At 40.0% G+C, this 23034-nt stretch overlaps 1 protein-coding gene across 1 annotated transcript in view; it reads right to left on the bottom strand.

Annotated features, from left to right (window-relative positions):
* CRACD (capping protein inhibiting regulator of actin dynamics) overlaps positions 1-22632 on the bottom strand; it is a 288315-nt gene extending 265683 nt beyond the window's left edge. The window contains exon 1 of the mRNA XM_055588637.1: positions 22427-22632. The gene's annotated coding sequence lies outside the window, so the exon portion shown is untranslated. The remainder of the gene's footprint in view (positions 1-22426) is intronic.
* Positions 22633-23034: the final 402 nt, after the last annotated feature.

Genomic DNA, 23034 nt, shown 5'->3' with positions numbered 1-23034 from the left:
TCGTCCCCTTCTCCTCCCACTTTCAATCTTTCCCAGCATAAGGGGATTTTCAAATGAGTCAGTTCTTTGCATCAGATGGCCAAAAATTATTGGAGTTTCAGCTTCAGCATCAGTCCTTCCAATGAATATTCAGGACTGATTTCCTTTAGGATGGACTGGTTGGATCTCCTTGCACTCCAAGGAACTCTCAAAAGTCTTCTCCAACACCACAGTTCAAAAGCATCAATTCTTCAGCACTCAGCTTTCTTTAGAGTCCAACTGTCATATCCACACATGACTACTGGAAAAACCAAAGCTTTGACTAGACGAATCTTTGTTGGCAAAGTAATGTCTCTGACAAATAATGATGGTCAGTCAAGGGCTGACAATATGAATGTGTTACAGAACAGAGAAGAGGGCTGGAGGCAGAGAGAAGTGCTCCAGGAGTGCAACAGCTGGGGCTGGGGCTCTTTTCAGGTCCCAGAAGGGGAGTACAGGTGCGTAATGACATGCTTGCCCACGGAGGCCAGGCTGGGCATGAGCGCGGGTAAAACTAGGAGACCAGTGCACTGGACAATCGGAACAGGGTTAAAAAGAGGAAAAACTCAGAATGAAGGCAATAAAGAAAGATTACCACTCAGGGGAAATAATGGGACTGAAAGGTGAGAAGATTATGGTCAGAGATGAGGTTTCATCCACGAGGTTCGGAGCAACAAGTGCAGAGGACCCTACGAGAGGATGAGCTCAATGCTCAATCCTGAATCCCAGGTGTCTCTACCCTTTAAATAGCACAAAGATATGTAGAAGTACACAAAATAAGATCCACTAAGGCCAGAGTCCGAAAGTTTCAATCTACTCAGAATGAGCAAGTCCTTATTTACTTCTTCTCTTGTTGCAAGTTGGTGGGTGGTTTGGAATTTTTATTAAATTATTCTTAGCTCTGGGACAGATGCTAACACATTACTGCAACCTAAGGAAGGAGGCCAAAAAATACTTCAAGACTCTATAACCTGAGGCTAGGGACTGAAATGGCTCATTTCTTTTACATTGAAACATTACTCGATGCAGTAAAACTCCCAAATATCCTCTAAGGAAATAGTTGTTTCCTTATTACCTTTTTAATGATACTAGCTCTGTAACCAATCAAAAACAAATACTCTACTTGGAGAAACTATTTATAAATAAGACTGCATAAAAACAAAGTCATACATATAAAGGTACAAACACATTTATACACATAAAAAGTTCAATAACCTTCAAATTATTCTGGCAAAGCAGTTTTATGATGTTTCATAAAACTTTTTTAAAAAATGAAGGTTCACCTGCATCTAAGAACACCTCTTGTAATCTTACAAAAAGACAAAAGTGTCACCCTCGAATTCTATACTGATGAAACTATCTGTGCAATACTGGGGATATGAAATTCTTGAGAACTGACGCAGCACCTTGGGAGTGGAAAGACGACATGATTATTTGATATGCAGATATATCTATTCCTGCTTTGATATTAACCTATATGTCAATGCTAATTCTATACTTGGAGTTGATTTCATGAACAAAAGTGGGCTCTTCTGTGCACCCCTCTTATCAATTAAAGATGGAACTATTAATGGTTAGCATCTGTGCATCTCCACAGAGACATGTAAGGAAACATCACTAATTCTAAACTTCTTAATAACCAAACTATTTGTTTTATTTTGATTTTACTTACGAGACTTAAAGACAGGATCACATACTGAAAACTTATGCCATCTCCACATACTGTTTCTCCATCTATCACACTGTAAGGACAATGTCCTGAAAATATGTACTGCGAGTTTTTTGTTACCTACTCAGCCTCACATAACACCCCAAAGGCTTTGCCAGACCGAGAGAATCAATAAGGACACAATTGTGTTTTCTTCTCCTTGTCCTAAGTATGAGATCGGGGAGAGTAATAAAGGCAATTTTCTTCATTTTAACAATGAAAACCATAAGCGTTACCACTGTAAGCATCAGGTAGTAAACAAACAATGGTAGTTCCAGTCCAAAAGGCTGATTGCTGGAGAAAGTTGGAGACAGCAGTTGCAAACAGATTTATAATTTAAAAAATCTTGTAGGTGGAAATGTCATGGATAAACCTATCTCCAAAAGAAATAACCAGAATTATTTCTGGTTACTCACTGAACTGGTGGGGAGACTTTCTCTCACCAACATGAGACACTAGGACAAATGTACAATTACTAGATTTGGTACAAAAGTCATTACGGTTTTTGCATTGCTGAAATTTGCCATTTGATATTGGAATACATTCTAAATAAATGTGATTATGTTATACATCATTTTAATGCACACTTCTCACTTTATGTTTTTTGGCTAATGACTTTGCTCAGGTCCAACTTCTTGTTGGACCAAGAAGTTCCACAGCACTTCCCAAAGCCAAGCTTGCACCAAAAAAAGGTCATGGTCACTGTTTGGTGGTCTGCTGTGGTCTGGTCCACTACAGCTTTCTGAATCCCAGGGAAACCATTACACATGAGAAGTGTGCTCAGCAAATCCATGAGACGCACTGCCAACTGCAGCACGTGCAGCTGGCACTGGTCAACAGAAAGGCCCGACTCTCCGCAACAATGCCCAACTTCACACTGCACAACCCACACTTCAAAAGCTGAACGAACTGAGCTACAAAGTTCCGCCTCATCCACCACATTCCCCTGACCTCTTGCCAACCGACTACCACTTCAAGCATCTCGACAACTTTTTGCAGGGAAAACACTTCCACAACTGGCAGGAGGCAGACAGTGTTTTCCAAGAATTCGTCGAATCCTAAAGCATGAATGTTTATGCTACAGAAATAAATTTGTTTCTCATTGGCAAAAATGTTTTGACTGTAATGGTTCCTATTTTGATTAATAAAGATGTGTTTGAGCCTAGTTATAATTATTTAAAACTCACAGTTCAAATCTGCAATGACTTCTGTACCAACCTAACAGCACAGAAGGAGATATTACAGGGAAAAGCAGGTGAACACCATGGTCAGAATATTACTGCTGAATCAAAGTGGATGAAAATATGTAAGAAAACCAGAACATGGGGTGACCAGCAAAGGCCTGGGAAGAAACATGGAGGAAAAACATATGAATGACCAATAGCCAACTCCACTCTACATCAAATGCCCTGGCTGTAAGAAGCCTACATTCCTCAGTATTCACTCATGACTTTGGTCACTGGCTTCCCAGAAGAACTGGAAACTGGTTCCCAAACTCTCAGGGAACCTGAACACAGACGATGAGGCACAGACTTCATCTTGTTTTCTCCTGGAAGCCTTCATCAAACAGCATCAATATTACCATCTACTTGAATAGCTGAGTTTGTGTCTGCTGCTTGCTTTTTAGTCCTCTTTCACATCCATGTATTAACTTTTACAATTAAGAAAACATGTAAACATCATCAAGAAAGTGAAGGCAATGGCACCCCACTCCAGTACTCTTGCCTGCAAAGTCCCATGGACGGAGGAGCCTGGTAGGCTGCAGTCCATGGGGTCGCTAAGGGTCGGACGCGACTGAGCGACTTCACTTTCACTTTTCACTTTCATGCATTGGAGAAGGAAATGGCAACCCACTCCAGTGTTCTTGCCTGGAGAATCCCAGGGATGGGGGAGCCTGGTGGGCTGCCATCTATGGGGTCGCACAGAGTCGGACACGACTGAAGCGACTTAGCAGCAGCAGCAGAATAAGAGAAAATAGTTACCAAATGTTGCATCTGATAAGTGATTGATATCCAGAATATATGAAGAATTCCTAAACGCAACAATAAATTAAAGCAAACATCTCAATTCAAAAATGGGCAAATGAGGGACTTCCCTGGCAGTCCAGCAGTTAAGATTCAGCACTTCCATTGTAAAGGACACAGGTTTGATCTGTGGTTGAGGAATTAAGATCTCACAAGCCACATGGCATGGCCTAAATAAATAAATAAATTTTAATGGGCAAAAGTAAGAGGGGTTCTGAGGAAGATGGCAGAGAACTGGTCTCCCCATCTAGAAAACAACTGCACTGCCAGAATCTGTGAGGCAGAAATATCTGGAATTCTGGAGTCTGTTGAAGGCTTGCGATTTCCAGAGGGAGACCTAAACTGTAAATTATGGTTAATTTAAGTCAATTTCAGCTCTGAGCACCATGGCAGTTATCATTCCCCCCAGCCACATGGCAGACAGCTGTGTATGGTTTCTGGAGCAGCTTGTACACAACCTGAGAGAGCCAGGGTGAGCAAAAAAGACTCTGTCCTCCAAATACTCACGAGCTGCGCTGTAGGCTGACAGCCGCTCCTGATCACAGAAGTGCAAACAAAGGGGCCGGCAGTCAGTGTTGTGTCTCTTCCCATTGTTGTAAGCCCCTCTCCCTGAGGCTGAAGCGAAATCATGGGAGTTCATAAGGCCAGTGCCCTTTCCCTCACTCCCCTGCCATTTTTCACTTTTTCTCCTCTGGGGAGCCAGATATTGAAGACTACAACATTCAAAAACAACTGCATATACAGGCAAAATAAGAAAGTGGCCATATATACTCTGGGAAAGGTTCAGAAAAGACCTCAGAAGATACTGAGTTTACACTTCAGGCTAATTTTCAGCACAGGGACAGCCTACAACATTTATCACAACAACAACAAAATAACAGAAAATAGAAAATCCTGGAGAAGGGGGAAAATCTGATTTCCAGAGTTAGATTCAAATGTCCAACATTCAACAAAAAACATGGCTTACAAAGAAACAGGAAAGCAAGGTCCATTCAGAGGAAAAAATAAATCACTAGCATAGTAACTGTCCCTGAAAAAGACCTAATGGCAGATATACTAGACAAAGACTTTAAAACGAACTTAAAGATGTTCAAGGAACTAAAGGAAGATGTGGAGAAAGTCAAGAAAATGATGCGTGAACAAAATGGAAATATCAATAAATATGCATCATGGAAATCCTAGAGTGAGAAGATAAACGGACATAAAGAATATTTGAAGAAATAATGGCTGAAACTACCCAAATCTGATGAAGAATATGAATATGATAAAAAACATCAATATAAAAATCCAAAAGGTTCAATGAATTTGAAGTAAGTTGAACTATGATAAACCTAGACAGTGTATTAAAAAGCAAAGACATTGTTTTGATACTCAAAGCTATAGTCTTTCCAGTAGTCACATATGGACATGAGGGTTGAACCATAAAGAAAGCTGAGTGCTCAAGAATTGATGCTTTCAAATTGTGGTGCTAGAGAAGACTCTTGAGAGTCCCTTGGACTCCAAGGAGATCAAACCAGTCAATCCTAAAGGAAATCAACCATGAATACTTATTGGAAGAACTGATGCTGAAGCTCCACTACTTTGGCCACCTGAACAGCCAACTCATTGGAAAAGACCCTAATGCTGGGAAAGACTGAAGGCAAAGGGAGAAGAGGGTAGCAGAAGTTAAGATGGCTGGAGACCATCACTGATTCAATGAACATCAACTTGGACAAACTCCTGGAAATAGTGAGGGACAGGGAGGCCTGACATACTGCAGTCCACAGGGTTGCAAAGAATTGGACCCAACCCAGTGACTGAACAACAAGACGTATTATAATCAAACTTTCAAAAGACAAACAGAGAAACATTGAAGTATCAAGAGAGAAGCAAAGGATCAAATACATGGGATCCTCAATAAAATTTCCAGCAGACTTCTCAAGGGAAACTTTGGAGGCCAGAAGCAGTGGACTGGTATATTCAATATGCTAATATAAAAACACTTCCAACCAGGAATCCAATATCCACCAAAACTGTCCTTCAAAAGTGAGGGAGAAATTAAGACATTCCTAAATAAATAAAAGTTGAGGGAGTTCATGACCACTAGACCCAACCTGCAAGAAATGCTTAAAAGAGTCCCACAAGGTGAAACGAAAGGACGCTAGACAGTAACTTAGAGCAATGTGGAGAAATAGAGATCTCAATAAAGGTAACCATACAGGCAATTATAAAATCTAGTATTATTGTAACAGTGGTTTGTAACTATACTTTTTGTTTGCTTTCTATTGGGTAAGCCAAAAAGTTTGTTCTGAAACAAATAAGTAAATAGTAATCAAGAATTTCCCAACAAAGAAAAAGTCCTGTACCTGATAGCTTCACTGGTGAATTCTATCAAATATATAAAGAAGAACTAATGCCAATCCTTCTCAAACTTTTCCAAAAAATTTAAAAGGAGGGATCACTTCTCTAATTCATTCTGTGAGGTCAACATAACCCATACCAAAGCCAGAAAAAGACTCTACAGGAAAAGAAAACTATAGACCAGTAACTCTTAGGAATATTGATGCAAAAATCCTCAACAAAATACCAGCAGACAGAACTCAGTAGCATATTAAAAGGACTGTACACTATGACCAAGTGGGATCTATTTCTAGAATTCAAGGATGAGTCAACATTTGAAGCCTAATCAATGTAACATGCCATATCAAAAAAAGAAGAAGAAAGGAAAACACTATGAGATCATCTCAGTCGAAGGAGAAAAAAATACTTGACTAAATCCAATACCCTTTCATGATAAAAAAAAAATAAAATAAAATAAAATAAAAGTAGAAGAGAAGAAAACCATCTAAACATAATAAAAGTTATATATTAAAAACCCACAGCAAACATCACACTCAAAGGTGAAGACTGAAAAATTTCCCCCTAATATCAGCAACAAGGCAAGGATGTCTGCTTTTAGCATTTCTATTCAACTGGATTCACTTCTTCTATTCACCTCTCATTCTACTGGAACTTCTAGCCAGAGTATGAGGCAAGAAAAAAAAAAAAAACAGGCATCCAAATTGGAAAAAAAGATGTAAAATTATCTCTTCGGGGGACTTCTCTGGTAGTCCAGTGGTTAAGACTCCAAGCTCCCAGTGCATGGGGCCCAGGTTCAATCCCTGGTTAGGAAACTAGACCCCACAAGCCACAAGCAAGAGTTCACACACTGCAACTAAAAGATTCTGTGTGCTGCAACTAAGACCTGGTATAGCCAAATAAATACAAATATTCTTTGAATTATCTCTTTTTGCAAATGATATGATCTTAGATGTAGAAGACCCTTTAAAATCCCACCCTAAAAGCTACTAGAACTAATAAGTGAATTCAGCAAAGTCACAGGATACAAAGTCAGAACACAAAAATCAGTTGTATTTCTATACACATATAATGAACAATATGAAGAGGAAATTACAAAAACAACTCCATTTACAATAGTATCAAAAAGAATAAGAATCAATTAACTAAGGAGGTGTAGACTTGTACCATGAAAACTATAAAACACTTCTGAAAGAAATTAAAGATATAAATAAATGGAAACACATCCCATGTTCATGGATAAGAAGACTTGATATTGTTAAGATGTCAATACTACTCAAAGTCATCTACAGACTCAATGAAACTTCTATCAAAATTCCAACAGCATTTTTTTGGCAGACATAGAAAATTCATACCAAAATTCATGTCTCTAGGAACTCCAAATAGCCAAAAAGATCTTGAAAAAGAACAACAAAACTGGGAGATTCACAATTCTTGATTTCAAAATTTACTACAAAGTTATAGTAGTCCAAAAAGTGTAGTATTGGCATAAAAACAGACAAACAGACCAATGGAATACAATAGAGAGCCCAGAAATAAACTCTTGTATATAGGGGCAAGTGATTTTTGACAAGGGCACTAAGAACATTCAATGAGAGAAGAACAGAAGACTATTGGGAAAACTTGATACCCATATGTAGAAAAATGAAGTTGGACCCTTACCTAACACCATCTACAAAAATTAACTCAAAATTAATCAAGGAACAAAATGTTAAGACATAAAACAATAAAACTCTTAGAAGAAAACATAGGACAACAGCTTCACAATATTATTAGATTTGGCAGTGCCTTCTTGGATGTGACACCAATGACATAGGTAAGAAAAGAAAAAATAGACAAATTAGACTTCATGAAAATGTTTTAAATTTTGTGCATCAAAAGACATTATCCACTCAGTAACAGGCAACCGTGGAATGGAAGAAAATATTTGCAAATCATGTATCTGATAAGGGACTGATAGTCAGAATATACAGAGAACTCCCCAAACTCAACAACGAAAAAGCAAACAATCTGATTCAGCAGTGGGCAAGTTCAGTTCAGTTCAGTCGCTCAGGCATGTCCAACTCTTTGTGACCCCATGGACTACAGCACGCCAGGCCTCCCTGTCCATCACCAACTCCCGGAGTCCACTCAAACTCATGTCCATTGAGTCGATGATGCCATCCAACCATCTCATCCTCTGTCATCCCCTTCTCCTCCCATCTTCAATCTTTCCCAGCATCTGGGTCTTTTCAAATAAGTCAGTTCTTTGCATCAGATGGCCAAGTATTGGAGTTTCAGCTTTAGCATCAGTCCTTCCAATGAATATTCAGGATTGATTTCCTTTAGGATGGACTGGTTGGATCTCCTTGCTGTCCAAAGGACACTCAAGAGTCTTCTCCAACACCACAGTTCAAAAGCATCCATTCTTTAGGGCTCAGCTTTCCTTAGAGTCCAACTCTCACATCCATACATGACCACTGGAAAAACCATAGCTTTGACTAGACGGACCTTTGTAGGCAAAGTAATGTCTCTGCTTTTTAATATGCTGTTTAGGTTGGTCATAGCTTTTCTTCCAAGGAGCAAGCATCAAAATTGGGCAAAGGACTTGAAAAAATATTTTTCCAAAGAAGATACAGGAATGGCCAATAAGCACTTGATAAAGTGTTTAACATAACTAATCATTAGGGAAATGCAAATCAAATCCACAGTGAGGTATCACTCTACACCTGTCAGAATGGCTATGATGAAAAAATAAAAGACAACAAGTGTTGGTGAGGATGTAGAGAAATTGGAACCCTTGTTCACTATAGGTAGGGATATAAAATGGCATAGCCACAGTGGAAAACAATAAAATTGTTCCTCAAAAAAGTTAAAAATAGAATTACCATGTGATCCAGCAGTTCATTCCTGAGTATATATCCAAAAGAATTCAAAGTAGGTTCTCAAAAAGGTATTTATACACCCATGCTCACAGCAGCATTATTTACAATAGCGAAAACACGGAAGGAACCCAAGTTTTCATTGCAAATGAATGAATAAACAAAATGTGACACACATATACAACGGAATATTAATTGTTATAACAAGCAATCACCAGCGAAGCTGTGAAGAAACTGAAACCCTTGTACATTGCTGGTGGGAACTTAAAATGGTATAGTTAGAGAAAGATAAATATTATGTGGTATCGTTTATATGTGGAATCTAAAAAATTAGTACAAATGAACATATTTACAAAACAGAAATAGAGTCACAGATGGAGAAAACAAACAGGGTTATTACCAAGAGGAAATGGGGGGAGGATACACTGAGCGATTCAGGCTGCCATACACACACTTCTATATATAAAATAGATAACCAATAAGAACCTACTGTATAGCACTGGGAACTCTAATCAGTACTCTGTAATGACCTATATGGGAAAAGAATCTAAAGAGCAGATATATGTATAACTAATTCACTTTTCTATACAGCAGAAACAAATACAACACTATAGACCAACTACACTCCAATAAAAATTAATAAAAATAAAATAAAATGGTATAGTTAGTAAGTAAGTGTTAGTCGCTTCGGTCATGTCCAACTCTTTGTGTCCCTATGCACTGTAGCCCTCCAGGCTCCTCTCTCCATGGGATTTCCCAGGCAAGAATACTGGAGTGGGTTGCCATTTTCTTCTCCAGTAGACCTTCCCAACCCAGGGATCAAATCTGAGTCTCCTGTACTGCAGGCAGATTGTTTACCATCTGAGCCACCAGGAATACGACATTGTAGATGAACAATATTCCAAAAAATAAAAAATAAAATGTTATAGTCCCCATGAAAAACAATTTGGCAGGTCCTCAAAAACTTAAACAATGAATTACCATACAATCCAGCAATTCCACTCCTACCCACATATCCAAAAGAAAAGAAAGCAGGGACTCAAGCAGATACTTACGTAACATGTTCATAGAAGCATTATTCACAATAACCAAAAGGTGGAAACAACCCAAACATCCATCAACAAATGAATAAATTTTACATACATTTTATACACACACACACACACACACAGTGGAATCTTCTTTAGCCATAAAAAGGAATGAAGATCTGATATATGCTGCAACATAATGAACCTTGAAAACATTATTCTAAGTGAAGTCAGTCAGCCATGAAAGGACAGACATTGTATGATTCCACTTCCGTGAGGTCCCCAGAATTCACAGAGAGTTCAGAGACAGAAAGTAGAATAGAAGTTACCAGGAGACAGGGGGGATGAGGAGTTATTGTTTAACAGAGACTGAGTTTCTGTTTGGAATGTGGAAAAGTTCTGGATGTAGATAATGGTAATGGTTGCCAACATTCTGAATGTACTTAATGCTAATAAACTGTACATCTAAAAATGGTAAATTCTGTTGTAAATATTTTATCATAATAAAAATATGTTTAACATTTGAGGGAAAAAATAGAATATTGAAAATTAATGTAATATAATGAACAAATCAAATATATACATGATCTATTAGTACAGTGTCCAAATAGAATTTCCTTTCTTCTTTCCCTCCTTTCCTTCCTTCCTCTTTCTTCAGCTATACCAAACTAAACATTCTAAGGAAGAAAGATTCATAGGGAAGTACAATGAGAATTTAATTTTAAAAAGATAAATCATATTGTAAGGGACTGGCAGAATGAGGTAATCCAGAGCAGGGATTATAAACAATCAGCAGGCAGAACCAAAGACCAGGAGATATTTCTATCTTCAGTAAAAGAAAATGAGGAAAAGACAAAAATGTGCAAGCCCCAAATTTGTAAGTCGTTTAGTTCTAGAACAACTCTTTACAGTTATCTTAAGGATAAGATGAGTTAAATAATTCAGGTGGGGCCAGTCTCACTGGCTGTGAACCATGAGGCAAGGAGACAAGCAACCCTGGATTCCATGCCAGCGGAAGGCCGGGGATCACATCTTACACCATCTCTGAAGGTACAGTTTATCACTCCAGCTTCCCAACTCTGTAGACACAATTTGTGGGAAATCAGTTCAAAACTCTATGTGACCACAGGGGAAAGGGAGGGGGATGGGATGAACTGAGAGATTGGGATTGACATAGATACACTGTTGATGACATGTGTAATATAGATAACTAATGAATACCTACATTATAGCACAGGGAACTCTACTCAATACTCTGTGGTGACCTAAACGGGAGGGAAATCCAAAAAAAGAGGGGATATGTATATATGTATAGCTGATTCACTTTGCTGTATAGTAGAAACTAACACAATATTGTCAAGCAACTATACTCGAGTAAAATTAAAAAAAAAAAAACACTCTATGTGAATGGTCCTCAATAAATGGTAAATCCAGATTTCCCAACCTCCTGGTTCATGTTCAAGAACAAGCCAGTCGTAAGCACCCTCGTCTCCAGATTATTGCTCAGCTGTTTCACATCTCCAGGAAAAAGGTTTAGGGTCCAAGAAGAATGTTTGCATTCTTCTGTATTCCACTTGATTCAACAAAAATCATCTATAAAACAAACTTGAAAACCTCAGGAAAGACCCAGCTTATTAAGTAAGGATTCTTTTTAAAAAAAAATCATAACGCCAGTGTTATGATTATAACTGGCAGAAATGGTCTCCTAAGATGCATTCCGACTCTAATTAAAACAGAGCTTTCCCAGGGCTCTCACTTAATTTTAATTTATATTAAAATAGAAGAGTCATTCGATATTTTGAACAGCCATCCTAAATCTAGTGGCTTAAATGCCAAGCATCTTCCCTTGCCACAAACTTGGAGATGGATAAAGGGCTGAAGGATAACATTCGGGATTACCCACCCACACAACAGGCTTTTTTCCAGAATATGAAGAAAACTGTTTCCTAAAATGAGATTATGCTGTGCTTAGTCAAGCTTTTTCAAAGATGCAATGCTAAAGAGTCTGCCCATCCATACTGGTGGACCTAAATGAAACTGGAAGAACAACATTTATTTGGAAACTGACTTTAATCAATGTTAAAGAGCTATAACTTTTCACTTAATTTGAGATCTGGAAGAAATCCCATATTGTTCCAAGGCTTATTCCACTTCTCTAGGTTTCTGTCTAGAAACTTCTCACTCCACTCACCCAGCATGACATCCTTTTAGCACTTATTGCAACCTGACACTGTGTTATATACATATTTGCGTACTGTTTCTTGTCCCTCTCTCCCACCAGAATGTCTCTGCAGTTCAGGGGCCCTGGCTGTATGCTTGCTCTCATATTCCAGCACCAATAATAGGACCTGGCACAGACCAAACCCTTGGAAGCACTGTTTTTGTTTACTGTTTGACTGGGTAACTCTTGCTCTACGCTTTTATTTGTTATTGTTGTTCAGCTGCTAAGTTGTGTCTGACTCTTTGAGACCCCATGGACTGCAGCACGCCAGGCTTCCCTGTCCTTCACCATCTCCCAGAGTTTGTTCAAACTCATGTGCATTGAGGTGGTGATGCCATCCAACCATCTCATCCTCTGTCGCCCCCTTCTCCTCCTGCCTTTAATGTTTCCCAGCATCAGGGTCTTTTCAAAAGAGTCGGCTCTTTGCATCAGGTGGCCAAAGTATTACACGAGATTATTTGAGGCTCAGAGGAGTAAAGTGACTCGCCTGTGGTCACTAGGCTAGAGGGAAAGTTGGCTTTAGAACCAAGCTTAAGTAACTCCCAGTCATTCTTCCAAAGTAGATCCAATTATGCCACTCCCTACTTTTGATAGCTCCCTGTTGCTTAATATCAGTACTCTTTGGCCTTTCAAATCCCTCCAAATGTTGCCTGATCCACATGTCTGGTCTGGTCTCCTGCCATTCCCTTCCGTGCCTGAATGCTCCTGCCACCTCCCTGTCATGGCTTCATGCTTGCTGTATCTTTGCTCATTCTGTTCCCTACCTCTGGAATACCTTTCCACCCCCTCTCCATCTGTCAAAATTCTACGCCTCCTTCACGACTCAGCTCCAATATCACTTCCTCTGTAAGCTACCTCCTTATCTTTCTTCATTCTGTCCTCCTTCACAAGAACAGTCACCCCTTCATCTGAGTCCCCACAGCACTGTGATGTTCTCTCACAGCACATTTTACATTCTTGTCTTTCTTCTCTGCTAGACTGAATTCTTCACATTTATATTCACTAGCATCTCCACAGTACCCGGTATGAACAGCTGGGTCAGGGAAAGGAAGAGGAACACAGGGGATATGTGTTACCCTTCCATGTTCAGTATGACTGTCAACATGACACCAAACGACGGTCCCAATGACCCAAATTTTAGAAAAAATCAGTTACTGCTAGAAATGGGACATGACATCAAACATGACACATGAAATCAACTAGTGACTTGTAGAACATCATCGTGTGTTCATTCATTCTGCAGCAATGTGAAAATGCTACATTCTTTTCTCAAGCTAGAAACTATAACAAGAGTTCTCATTCAAGTGACCTGTATTCCCTCAATCTTTGTTCTTTTCATGTTAATGTCCACGGTGCCTAGTCCACAGTGCCCAGCCCATGGGGCGCAACACTCAACACACATCTGCTGACGTGATATTGATATACTGAGTTTATACAGTGACTCGGGCTGCACAGAATGTTGGTGGTTATGGGACTTTTCATTAAACTTCATACTGCAGGACACTGTTATTTATTTTTGGCCTACTCCAAGGTAACCAAAGATCGCTCTCCTGTTTTGGTTCTAGTACTTATCATCTACCTGGGTTGTTTGTAACAGACAAAAAGCACAGGAAAATGATAATCTGGAATTACTTTTATAAACCACCCTTTTGGAAGTAATTGCGTATCTTCTCTCAAACTCCAGAATGCCCCTATTAAAAGGGTAAGCTCATGCACATTACTACCTAGTATGGATGATCAGAATAATCGAAGTGTCAGAGGTGGCCTGACAAAGTTGTTGTTCGCAAGTTGTCACTGATAACAAACTGATAGTGACTTACAGCTCTGAGCGGCTGGGGAGGGGTGGGGGAGAATAGATCTGAAGCTGCATAATGTAAACTTTAAGATGTTAATCTGAGCTGCCTATGTTGATTAGGAAAATTAAAATCTCAATTAGAAATAACAAATTGGATCCTGAGGGGTTTTTTTCCTTTTAATTTTTATTGGGGTATATTGGTTTACAATGTTACATGAGTTTCAGGTGTACAGCAAAGTGAATCTGTTATACAAACACAGATACCCACTCTTTTTTAAGATTCCTTCCCCCGATAGGCCATTACAGAGTATTGAATAGAGCTCCCTGTGTTAAGTAGGTCCTTATTAGTGATATATTTTATATATAATAGTGTGTATATGTCAATCTCAATCTTCCAATTTTCCCCCAGTTTTCTTCCTTTCTATCTTTGCCAATTAACGACTATTATGTCATAAAACTGACAGAAAGCCCCAATGGGAGGCCACAGCCTTACCACCACCCAATCCTGGCTATTTCTTTTTCAATTGGATTATCAGACACATCCATAATTAAGAGAGGGAAACTAACAGCCTGTAAGTTCTTCCTTTGGAACACAAAAGGAATACAGCCCTAAAAGCTTGCTGCTTTGTCCTTAAGGGTCATTCAAAACTATCTGAAATCTTCACAATAAAGTTACCCATTTGACTGCACCATATTTTATTTATCCCCGAGTTACAAGTGGTAATGTCTAATTTAATGTGTTTTTCTCAGAACTCAATAAAGCTATATGGCCTCTGACCTATATAGGAAGGTAAAATAAAGCCTAAATATCAGCATTATAAACAAAACAAAGTCCCCCTCCCCCACCACCACCCCCCCACACACACCTGGCATAATACCTAAATATGCAATGACTCAGGCATAGACCTTGCAACATTTGATAACTGTCAGGCACTAAATGGTCTTCTAATGGTTCAAAGAGTTCCCATCTTCCTGAACACCTAACCTATTAGCAGGGAGAGGTTACAGGCAATGGAAAGAACTCAGCTCAGTTACTTAACCTCTAAACTTGGGCTTCTCATTTGTAAAATGAAGGGCCAGTCTAGAACACCACCACCCAACAGAAATATAATGCAAGCCACATCTGTAGCTTTTATAGTAAACACAAAACACAAAATTTTCTAGTAAACACATTTTCAAAAAAGTTAAAAAAAAAGATAAAATTAACTTTAATAATGCTTAAGTTAATCTGATACAGTTAAAACATTATTTCAACATGTTAAAGTATTTTTAAAATATCAATGACATATTGCACTTTTTTTTCATACCAAGTGTTTGAAATCTGGTGTATATTTTATACTTAGGGCTCCTCCCACTTTGGACAGGCCACATTTCAAATGCTTTAATAGACCATGGGACCAGTGACTGTACAAGACAGCACTCGTCTAGATGATCTCCGATATTTCACTTAACACTAGATGTAATTTTAATAGAGGGCATAAGAGATTTATAGATAAAGTATGCTTAGAAAAACTATAAAGTATTTTCCTGGATATTCTCAGTCTATTCATTCCCATTCAAAAGGGTGTTTTGCTTTTTAACTTTTATTTTTTAACTCAAATGGGGTTGGATCTGCAAACGACTGAGTAGGTGGTCTGTTCTACTGTCAGCCTTAACCTTTTCTCACTGAGTCACTGTCCTACAAGCTTACAAGGAAGCTAGGAACATTCAAGACAACATACACCTGCTGACTGAATGAGACTTCCAAAACCTCAGAACTAGAAAACACAACTGTTAAAAATGGGAGTTCAACAGAAATGAGAAAGAAAATGATGTGAGCACCTCGTTATCTTCCACATATTAAGACAATGCTAGGAAACACAGAAGTATGCATGCTTTTGTAGTTGTTTCTCCAATTACTCAATATCCACTGAGGAAGATCCGTGCTGCTCCTCCCACACTGTCTTGCTTATTAGTCCCTTTGTGATCAATGATCTGCCTTCGCCAGATGGCTAGTCTGGGTTAAGAGCACACTATGAGATCAGAGAACAAAGCAAAGCTAACTGGCCTTCCCAGGAATTGAACCTGTGACCCTGACCTCATTAACTCTAGAAAACAGTTAACCCATCACAAACATGCCCGGGCAGCTGCATCTTAAAGAGTGCCAGGCAAGCCCACGGCATCTGTCACAATGATACTGTGGCAGAGAAAAAGTCACTCTATATTTATTAAGAACTTTTCAAAATGAAGAAAAGACAAAATGCAGTCACTGAGGGCAGGTGGAATTCATCAGCAGTGTCTGACCGGCTCGGCTGAATTCATCACAAGCTTCCCTAAGAGTATCAGCTGTGGCCCTGGCCTGAGACCACAAATGGCTTTGACAATGGGGTCCTCATGCTTCCTCTTCCAACAACAGTGGTCTTGGGGCCATGGGCTTTCCTTTTTGTTTCTCCCCAGGTGGGGAAACTGGGCTAACAATTACATATAAGAATGTTCACAGATTATTTATTGAATCCAGCTTATCTCGGATTTAAACAATAACTGAGTTTCTCTGTTGCCCTCCTCGACCCTACATGCGCCCCTTCTCCCCCGTTAGTGCCAGCCAACCCCTCTCCAAGGGAGTGGAGCGAGGCCAGTGGACCTCTGGGTCGGGTATTCCTACCCTCCCTAGTAAAAAGCCTTTTCTTTTTTTTTTTCCAAGTGTTCCCGCCTTTCTTGTTACTGAGAATACTTCTTAGCAGCTGGTATCTGCTCTAAATTCTAACAACCTGTCCCTAGTGAGCTGAGTGCTTACTTCCAATTTAAATATTTCCCAAAGTGTTTCAGGGATGTGGCTTCTGTATCTTTTCCTCAAAGACACATTTTTAAAATAGTACCAGCTTCGGAAGTAACTTAATTAAAATTTCCATGCAAACTTCAAAGCATACTGTTTCAAAAACTCTACAAACATCTGGAAGAGCTGGTGAAGATTTTAAAATCGGATTGAAATTATTTCTGCATTTCATTTTTGACATTTTATACAGAACCACCTTTCCACATGCAAACTCAATATAAAAGCTGTTATATATGGTTGTTCTATTTGCTTTCTTAAATATTTCTGATAACATGTGACCAAAGCATTCAATGCGCTTCCCAGGTGGTTCAGTGGTAAAGAATCCACCTGCCAATGCAGGAGACGCAGAAAATGCAGGTTCAATCCCTGAATCAGGACGATCCCCTGGAGAAGGAAATGGCAACCCACTACAGTATTCTTCCCTGGAAAATCCCATGGAAAGAGAAGCCTGGCGGACTACATTTCATGGGGTCTCAAAGAGTCGGACGCAACGGAGCAGACATACACACACACACACGGCATTCAACATCTCTTAAAGGTTTTTACTCAATTTTTTCATTTCCACAAAGTTACTTAAGGTTATTTTTAAATTTATGGATTAAGAGTTTGTAAGCATGCACTTCTCATGTAACTGGAAATCATACATATATGTAGATGCAAATTTGCATATGTATCTGCCTCAAAGGCACTAGTGCAAGTACACATCTAAATTGATGTTTCTCTTTTTATCTCTAAGAATGTTCACATCAAGAATAAAAGTAGTACAAAATGTAATGAGAACCCAATTTGCCTGCCTGAACATAAAAAATTAGTGACCATTCAATAGCTAGAATGTTTCTTGATGTTCACAAAAACTATGCCAATCCACTAGAAGTCAAGAGTTACACAAAAGGAATAAATTAATAAAATAAGCATAAAATATAAGCTTATGACAATTATACACAATTTCATCAGAAGCAAAAGGAATTTTTGAGGGTTCGTCTAGGGATAAAATCTAATGTCCAACGATAAGTGAAACAATATACCCACTTTAATCTTAACAGAAAATGATGGTTGAGGAAAATATGTGGTTTCACAAAACCACGAAATTGCTGTTCTTTGTCCAAAATATCATCATGATCTACACAAACTCTGATTTTAAAAACCTGCCAGTTTTGAAAACACCAACCTTAATTCAACAAGTAAACTAGTTAAACATACCAGTGAAAGTTTAAAGCTCCATGCACGTGGAAGCCACATTGGAAAAGCAGGAGTATATTTATATATCTTTAAGCACCTTGTAATTATCTTATTTATAAGATACAATCCTATGCATCCAACCAGACAACAAAAGAGTCTGAATCTGTCAGACATAAATGGGAAAGAAACAGTGAGATCTGCCTTTCCATTGTCACGTGTTTCTAAGTACTATTTATAAAATATATTTCCTTATTTCTTTCTCACAATATTTTTAAAAGAGGAGAAAAGTCCCAGGACCACCAAAAAAATTAAAATATTACTAAAATTTTAAGAAACATTTGCAAGGAACTGAAATACAAAAACAAAAAAAATTAATAGTACGGTTAGTGGTGGTTTCTTACAAGCACTTTACAAAATAAGTACTTCAACTGCCTGGTGAGTTTGAAACAAATCAATATACTATAAAGTACTCTTTGTAGCTCTTAAGTCTTCATTTTGTGCCTTAACAAAAGCCGACATTCATTTGTAATGAAGTCTTTTTATAGTTACACGGCTATTTCATGTTTCTTCCAAAGATATATTAAACCTTTGGGTGCTCAATAAAACTGACCAATTAATTGACTCTATCATAAAAACCTGAGAAGCTATTTCAAAATGTTTACATCAAAGACCAGCCAAAGTCAAAATGAAATACTGGTCTATGCAGTATGCTTTCTTACTTACTAACTTGAAAACTTTCTTCAAATGAGTCATTTCAAAGGAAACTGCAAAAGATGTACCAAACAGGTGAGTTCTCAATATTGCCATTCAAATTTATCTAAGAGAAGGAATAATACATCTTCAGAAATCACTGGGAGAACTGAAAACAGAGGCTTGAGGCTGGAAGAGCAGAGAGCTCTGGGGTCAAAAAGAATTCTGAATTATTGCTTCATCTCTCACTAACTTTATGACCTTGGGCAAGTTCATAAAACCTCTTTGAGTCTTAATTTCAATTATCAAATGGAAACAGAAGACCTTCTTACAAGGCCGTTACAAGCACTAAATTAGATAACGTACAAAAATAGACTGCTTAGCACAGTATCTAGACAGTAATAAATACTCAATATACAGTTATAATTACTAAGAAATGTTTAAGAATCTGTTTTCAGTGTAATTTAACATTCAAATTTCAGAAGATGTTGTAAATAATTAGAAGGAAAAATATAAAGGTTCAAAAAAAGATTTGTCTTTAATGCACTCATTAACCTGATTATCCTTAACATTAGTGCTTTTCAAACTGCAGGTCCTGGTGCATTAATGGGATGTGAAATCATTTAGTGTATCTCAACCAGCATTTCTAAATAAAACAGAATGAAAAATATAAAAATGCATTGCACACACAGGAAGTCTAAGCACTGATTAATGACTTTTTTACCTAAACACATTTGTAATGTATCTGTATACCAGATAAAGTTTAAAAGCCACTGCTTCATTACAATAATGAGAATAAAAATAATCAGCTGACACTGAATGCTTAGTTTCTACTAGACATTGTGCTAAGCTTTATGCTAAGCACATTATTTAATTTGCTCCTGCCCCAAATCCTATAAGGCAAGTAGCTACTGTTACACCATTTTACAGATGAGAAAACTGAGACTTAGACATATTAAATCACTTGCCAAAGATGCAGAGCTAACAAGTGGTAAACCCAGAGTTCAAATTCAGTCACCTGTCTCCAGAACTTTCCCATTCAACCATTCCGCTTAGCGGGTGGTAAGATATAACTTTTCCTTATGTAAAACTTATTCAAAAGGTAGACTTTTTCATGAGGTCTAATTCGAGAGAGATTTTGTGGAGGTGCAGCATATTGGGGAGAAGACAATGTGATTCAGAGATGAAAGTACCAGGCATGAGGTCCCCTTCTGTCCCTGGCACTATTGCTTCAGTGGTGAGGAGCTGGCAAGTCATTTAATCTCGCTGTGTCTGGATTTCCTCACCTACAAAACAGGAATGATAGTATCTGTCCTGCCTCCCCACAGGCCATTGTGAGAAAGTATTTGTACCTATAACAAGTGAAATGTTCTAATGTGCTATTCAGTTATATGAGATGATCATTAACATGACCCAAGGGGCCCCGGTCTTCACAGAAACATACATCACACATGATCAAAGCAGGACAGTCACCAGGTTTTACAAACTGTACGTGTAAACAGTCCATACAGTTCTTGGCACACAACAGGCCTTCAGTAAATGTTCATTAAACTAAAAGAAGTAAACCAATTCAATCTGTATGCATATTTTATCCATTTGCATTTTATTTTTCATTAATTCTTTCTAAATTAATTTAATTAATTTCTTCAACTATTTATTGAACACCTGGTATGTACCAGACCATTCCTTACCATGGAGATTTTTTTTTTTTTTTGGCCATGTCGCACTGCTTGCAGAATCTCGAGTTCCCTGGCCAGGGACACAACTTGTGCCCCTGCTGTGGAAGCACCAAGTATTAACCACTGGACCACCAGGGAAGTCCCCTACCCTGGAGAATTTCATATTAATTTCAATTAATTTTCCTGAAACTGTGTAAGGAAAAATTGTAAAATACAATTGCCTCACTGAGCAATAATAATAACTTACATTTATTACAGTGCTTTATAGCTTGCAAAGAACTATGTGGAAGCTTTTTTACTTTTTAAAATTTTATTTTTAATTGGAGGATAATTGCTTTACAAGTTGTGTTGTTTTCTGCTGTACAACAAAGTGAATCTGCCATAAGTATACTTTCATCCCCTCCCTCAGTGGAAGCTTTTGTTTCTCACGCCAACTGCCTAAGTATGTCAAGTCAGTATTATCTTCCCAACTCCAAATTCAGTGCTAAGTGACTGCTAAGTCTTTAGAGTGAAAGTTTCTCCATTTCAGAGGTGACTGTAAATATAGGGGTTTGGAAGAAACTACGTTTTAATACTGGAAAAGGGCAATCTAGTAGCCTTGATTTTCTTCCCTTCACATAGCTGAGTTGAAGTAATGAAACCATCCATATCACTTACGTAAGATGCATTTTTCAAAAATGTTTCTTAAAAAAAACCTGCCTTTGAAAATTTTTTTCTTACAGGTTTAATTTTTTGTTGAATATATTCAACCAGGATTCAGTTTTCTCAGAGAATAAAGGAGGGAGTGGTGGAAGCATCTTTCCTTTGTTGATTTTTAAAAATTACTCAAAATTGACTGTTGTTTTCAGATTCCTGAGTCACTTTACAATGCCAAATAATTGTTAGCAATTTTATATATAATTCAACAACTACTACAGGTGATTTTTACAGAAGAATGATGATTTAATGACAACTTGATGAACTGAAAATTTGCTACAGGATATTGACTAAGAACCTTTTACTGAAATTGCCTTATCCTTTGTATTCTCACCACTCCCTCTCCATCAACACCACCCCTCCTCACACACGCACTCCCTCACCTACACCAGATCAGTTTCCGGGCCATTATTCTTAAAACCATATTAAAATTTCACAACACATGTTCATAGTTATTAGGTTTTCTGCCCGCTGCCACCCCGCCCATCCACTGAATCCATGTGCCTTTTAAACATTTTTTTTTTGTATTGTCTCTTAAAATGTAGAATTCAGAAAACGATTACGATGCCTCTATTCTGAGAACACCTCAAATGTAACCCTCTGCCCTTCTGTTTACTGATAAGCAGGAATAAAAGCCATTCCCCACCCACCATCTCGGTAGGGTTAGGAGGTCCAATCTCGCCACTACAGAGCTCTGCAAGAAAGAACGGTTATAGAACCAGGAAAACCATCGCAAGAACCCGGGGGAGAAGATAAGGAAAACACATTTTTACATCCCTGGCAGCGTGCAGTCTCCCGGCTCCAGCCCTCGTAAACAGGGAAAAAACCTTTGTCTAGCCTCAGCCATCAAACTGGTGGCTCATCAGAATTGGGGCAACATGAGTTTGTGCGAAATGGCTCGGCAGAGGTTAAACAAAGCAATGCAGTTGGGGGGTGGGGGGTGGGAGGCAGGGCTGAGCCCGGGTCAGCGCCCGAGATCCCAGACGGCGAGGTCTCGCTTTGACCCCCGCCACAGCCGGGACCCGAGCCGGAGACCCCAGGACCGGATGCCGCGGCGCGGGAAGGACAGAGGGAATTTAAAGGTCCCACGCTTTCGGCAAGTTACCGGGGGCGCAGCCCGTCCGCAGGTTCCTCGCGTGGGATCCAGAGCCGCGCACACCACGCGCCGGGTGCCTCGGGGAGGGTCCTCGCCGCACGCGCGGGGCCACCGCCCCTGAGTCCACGACCCGCCCAGCCGAGCCCACTAACCCAGGGCAGGGGCAAGGTCGGGAATCCCGGGCCGCCGCGGGGGCCTGGCCCGGGGGTCGCCAAGGAAAGGGAGAAGCCCGCCCGCTGCACCTATTGTCTGGCTCCGGCCGCGGGCCGGGAGGGCGCTCACCTGACGTCCCGGCCGGGAGCCGGGGCTGGGAAAGTGGCTAGATAGCGATGGCGATCCCGCGCGGGCGGCGGGCGCCAGTGCAATGCCCGCGGCGCTCCCGCGGCACCAGCAGCCTCCGCAGCAGCACCGGCAGCGCACCCGCCTCTCAGGCGGCCACGGCCTCCATTGCTCTCCCCGCCGCCGCCGCCGCGCGGCACTGCGAGCCCGGCCCCGCGCGGCGTGGTCACATGCTCCGCCCGCGCCTCGGGCGCTCGGACCCGCGCCCGCCGCGGCCCCGCCCGGCTTCGCCCCTGCACCGCCGGGCCCTGCCACGGGAACTGGAGAGCCGGCTTTCCTTTCGAGCCCTCCAGGAAAGAAGCCGCGGGACGGCTCCCTTCCCCTGGGAGTGGTGGTGCCCAGAAATCGGAGCTGATCACAGGCAAGGGCGTGGGATTGGTCAGTGTCCTCTCCACCACTGCCGGGGATGGCCCGGCTGACCTGTGGGGTCTGAGGTTACTGTGGTGGGCTCACAGGGAGGCTTACGTGGGATAGGAACTCGGGACCATCAGTTAGCACCCTCCACGGGGTGCAGACCCGGCCCCCGGTACCGGGATGAGCTAGAGACTAGG

Source organism: Bubalus kerabau, chromosome 7 (genome assembly GCF_029407905.1).
Source record: "Bubalus kerabau isolate K-KA32 ecotype Philippines breed swamp buffalo chromosome 7, PCC_UOA_SB_1v2, whole genome shotgun sequence".
Classification (NCBI taxonomy): Eukaryota; Metazoa; Chordata; class Mammalia; order Artiodactyla; family Bovidae; genus Bubalus; species Bubalus kerabau.
This window is presented reverse-complemented; position numbering and strand designations above follow the sequence as displayed.